This window comes from Macaca fascicularis, chromosome 12 (genome assembly GCF_037993035.2).
Source record: "Macaca fascicularis isolate 582-1 chromosome 12, T2T-MFA8v1.1".
Lineage (NCBI taxonomy): Eukaryota > Metazoa > Chordata > Mammalia > Primates > Cercopithecidae > Macaca > Macaca fascicularis.
In genome coordinates, this window is record NC_088386.1 from 126,904,363 (window position 1) to 126,909,310 (window position 4,948).

At 55.5% G+C, this 4,948-nt stretch overlaps 1 pseudogene; it reads right to left on the bottom strand.

Moving 5' to 3' along the window:
* Positions 1-2,988: 2,988 nt before the first annotated feature.
* Positions 2,989-4,629, bottom strand: LOC107126964 (uncharacterized; annotated as a pseudogene).
* Positions 4,630-4,948: the final 319 nt, after the last annotated feature.

The following is a 4,948-nucleotide window of genomic DNA, read 5'->3' on the forward strand; positions in this document are numbered from 1 at the left end:
CTCTCCATTGCTGGGTTGTGTAAAGATGACCTATGTACCCAGCACATAGGAGAGCTCCGACTGATGGGGACAATTCTTATTAGACACAAAGGAGAATGTGTTAAATGCCCTTCAGTTTCTGCCCAGGTGTTCCCAGGGGGTGAGAGATGTTCCCAAAGATGTAACTGCCCGCCTGATCGCCCAAGCAGAGACTTTCTGGCAGCCACAGTTGGTCACAGGGCTAATTCTGGTCCATGGAATGTGACTGGAAATGATGTATACAACTTCCGAGTCACGCCCTGCAAAGGAGGTTGTCTCCCCCTCCCTTCTGCTTTTCCATCCTCCTTCTGGCTGGGAAGTGGAAGATCATGGATCAGCTGCCCTGGAGAAAGAAAAGGAAGCCACATGTTGAGGATGGCAGGGTCTCCCTGACACCCCAGAACCACCAACATCTGAAGAAATAAATATTCCTAAGCCAACGTATCTCTGGATCTCTTTGTTACATCAACTTAGATATAATCATGGCATTTCAAGTGTACACCCAGGAGTCTTGGTATTCATTCTGAACACCAGCTGACAGAGCTTCTGCCTTTAGTGCCACTTGTTACCTTTAGTGTCTCCCCCCACCCCACCCCACCAATACACAAAAAAAAGCCCCTACAAGGGCTGGACCCACGGAACCCTAGGGATGGCTTAACTCCAGCCTGATCGTCCCCTCCCTGAGGTCGCACTGAGGCTGGTAGCCCCACCACCTGGATCATCCCTTCCCTGATGTCCCACTGAGACTTGTTGCCCCACCACCTCTCTCTGCTCCTCTCCCCGTTCTGTGGCTTCAGTGTGCCAGGGGCTGATTAAGGGTAGTTCAATGTGTCGGACAGTTAGTACAAGGGTACTTCGGTGACTGAACAACTGCAGGTTGAACTTACAATGAACAAGACGCACACTGGGGCTCCTTTTCCCCAGTCAGGAGGGACAGAGTAGCTCAAATCTATGTTTTGGGAGTCTGGAACCTCTATTCCTTCCTAGTACTCCCCAGTTTAGGACATTTTGATAAAAGCTTTTGCCTTATAGAAGGCAAAGAGCAAGCCCAGGTCCCAGGTAGGGCCTCCTACCTCCCCTAGTGTCAGGCCTCTGAGCCCAAGCTAAGTCATCATATCCCCTGTGACCTGCACGTATACATCCAGATGCCCCAAAATAACTGAAGAATCACAAAAGAAGTGAACATGGCCTGTTCCTGACTTAACTGATGACATTACCTTGTGAAATTCCTTTTCCTGGCTCATCCTGGCTCAAAAGCTCACCCACTGAGCACCTTGTGACCCCCACCCCTGCCAGCCAGAGAACAACCCCCTTTGACTGTAATTTTCCACTACCTACCCAAATCTTATAAAACCGCCCCACCCCTATCTCCCTTGGCTGACTCTCCTTTCGGACTCAGCCCGCCTGCACCCAGGTGATTAAAAAGCTTTACTGCTCACACAAAGCCTGTTTGGTGGTCTCTTCACACGGACGCAAGTGAAACCTAGTAATCTCAATCTTGAGACTCCCACACTAGGGTATATCTGTGGAAAGGTCAATTCCTGTATGGTGAAGTTGGCAGGTCTGATTTATCTTGAATGAAAGTCTAGTATCCATCTTTCTTTTTCTTTTCTTTTTTTTTTTTTAGACCAAGTCTGCCACAGCAGGCTGGAGTGGCAGGCATCTGTAGTCCCAGCTACTTGGGAGGCTGAGGCAGGAGGATCACTTGAACCTGGGAGGTGGAGCTCACAGTGCGCCAAGATCGTGCCACTGCACTCCAACAGATTTGTTTAGTTTTGTTTTGTTTTTGAGACAGAGTCTCACTCTGTCACCCAGGCTGTAGTGCAGTGGCTGTAATCTTGGCTCACTGCAACCTCTGTCTCCCCAGTTCAAGCAATTCTCCTGCCTCTGCCTCCGGAATAGCTAGGACTACAGGTGCACCACCACGCCTGAGTAATTTTTGTATTTTTAGTAGAGACGGGGGTCTCACTATGTTGCTTAGACTGGTCTTGAACTCCTGGCCTCAAGCAATCCTCCCACCTCCGCCTTCCAAAGTGCTGGACTTACAGGTGTGAGCCACCGCGCCCGAGGATCTTGGAGTTTTTAGCGGGATTCTAGCTCAGAGGTTTCTGTTTGACACCCTGCTTTTCAGAGTCTTTAATGTTTATATTTAAAAAATAATTTAGCGTAACTTGGTAAAGCTCATTTTAAGAAAAATAACAAAAGGGAACAACTTTCCCCACCGTTGGGTTTCCAGTCTGTGACCTGTGACCTGGGTCCCTCTGTGCTGCCTCCTCATGCCACTCTGCTCACCCCGCGTGCTGGGCAGCAAAGGAGTTCTCTGCTTTTTGTCTTGTTTTCCTGAGGACCTTTCCTGGCGTTTTGACAGGCCACTGGGACCCACAGAAGCCTGGAACTAAGGGGACCCAAAATCATCTCCTGCAACAGCACCCATTTCTACTATAATAGCGCAAGACTCTGGCGCCCAAATCACCCAGAGAGCCGACTGGCCGAGCCGGGGCCCAGCCACCCAGGCCTCCACTCTTCTTCGCTGATTCTCAAGAGTTGCAGGTGCAATGAGATCTGGTCCACTGCTTTTTAAATGCCCGGGTGCATAAAAATTCGCCTTACTTAGAGCCTTAGGGACGAAGATTCATCCATGGTATAAAAGGATGCACCTTTTGAAACCACAGAAGTAGAAAATGGAGAAACTGAACACAGCCAGCGTTATACCAGCGTCCAACAGCAACTTCCTATATATTAGATTTCCAAGGAATAGCGGGGCGGAGGTGCTTGGCCACGGACAGGAAAAGGTAGGGCTCAGGGGTATTGTGACATGCTCCGGAGAAGGGCAGCTTTTCCCTCCCAACCGAGGCCCGAGCCCAGAGGGGCGAGGGAGCCGGACCGGACATGGAGCAGCGGCCTGGGGCCCAGCCCTGCAGGGCCGCCCAGGAGAGGAAGGCGGAGGCGCAGCCACGGGCTCCAGCCCAGTCTGTCGAGGGCCACGGCCAGGTGCTACTGATCAGCGAGCTCTGGAAGCAGGATGAGGACGGCCCGAGCCTGCAGAGCTTTCCGGTGGACGCCGAGGCCGATCAGCTCCCGGGGCCCTCGTCCGCCGCAGCCAGGAGCGGCCACACCAGCGCCAGCAACTGCATCGCGCGGCGGCCCAAGCGCTCGGGCGACAGCTCAATGAACCGCGACGACAGCCCGGCCACGAAGTCCAAGCGCTGCAACAAGAAGCCGCGGTGCTCCGGGCCCAAGGCCGAGGACCCGCGCGAGGCGCCTGGGGCCCCTCCTGGGACCCCCGCCTCCGCGGCGGAGGACACAGCATCTGGGCGCCAGGCGCCGCAGCACCCGCACGAGCCGGGCGCGCAGCTGCTCCTGGTGCTGTGCCGCGCGCCGGCGCTCCTCACGCAGCTGCCTCGGCTGCAGCTGCTCCTGCAACAGCTGCGCGCCCGGGACCGACGCCCGCCCGCCGCGCTGGTGGGGATTGTGGTGCAGCCGCGGCAGGAGGAGGCGGCCGAGGCGCGCCGCCGCATGGAGGCCCTGCTCAGCCGAGTCCTCGCGCCGCACAGCCCCGCCGTCGAGGTGCACACGGCCGTGTTCTGCCCCGGCCGCCCCGAGGGCACCCTGGACATCCAGCGCGCCGGCAGCCAAGCGCACAGGGTCTCCCTGGTGGATCGGGAGACGCAGACCGATGGTGAGGGGTCGGCGCGGGGAGGGGGGAGCCCCGGGGCGGAGAACGCTCAAACAGGCAGCCCTGGACCCCGACCCTGCTGCCCCGCGGGGTAGACGACAAAGCCCCGGAATCACGGCCTCTCTCCTGGCGCCTCTAGGAGTTTTGGGCACTGTTTTGGGTGGGGAGGAGCTAGAGTGCCTCCCGGTGTGCTCACTGGGACAATCTCAGCGTCAGACGTGTTCGAATTCGGAGGGTTACGACCCCCAGTCACTGGCCCCACCTACAACTTGGGGCATTGGTTCCCATGACTTGGGGTCACGCTTTTGTAAGGTATTGATGTGGGATTTTGGAGAAACGGGGCCCCCACTCCCTCCTCTCCACATTGTCCTCTCCCTTGCTTGCTTCTTAATCTTCTCCAGGAAAGAATAGTAACACTAAAAGCTTGCCTCTTGTGAGTCAGGCGCTGTTCTAAGGACTTTTCACCTGGATCCTCATGGCAACCCTCTCAGGTAGAACTCCACCAGACTAGCTAGCTGGTTGACTTCAGGATTCTCCTTCGCAACCCTTGAGACCCTTCGTGTTACTGAGCCCAGGCCTGTGGCCCATGAGATTAATTTGCCAGTCTAAGGTCCCTGGGCAGTGAGCTCTTGAGGGAGCTCCAAGTCCAGTACCTACCTGCCAGCTCCACCCTGCCAGGGGCAGCAGAAGGGACTGAGGAAGTGCTCTGTGTGGCAAAGTCCAAAGCTTAGGTACCCAAGGTCTGCAACCCTCCAGCTGGTGACCAGAGCAGGCATCCTGTCTATGGACCAGTGTCCCTCCTGTGTGACATGAAAGTGAAGGGCCGGTTGATGTCCAGGGTGCCATCCAGCTCAGAGAAGTCAGCTTCAGGACAAATGGTAACACACTTATTCTGGGTGCCCAGGACACCAGAACCATCAGAGACCTTCTGGGAGGAAATTTTCACCCCCTCAAGGCCTTATTCTGACTATCTAATTTCCAATCCCCTTCCCCTACCTAGTCTGCATTTTCACATGACTGGCACGCCTGGTTAGGAAACTCCCTTGCCCGTGGACTAGTCCAACGGTGATCCGCAGCTGAGGCCAGAGAAGTCCCAGTCCATTTTTGAAAGTAACCCCTTGGTGATGAAGCCTTGGAGGTGCCTGATCCCCCACCACCCATGCCCACCTGCCCCCATCGCAGCTTCCTGCTTTCTCTGTCCTCCTACCTTCACCTTCATTCAGTTCCCGCAGCTTGCATTGAGCCCCTACTCTA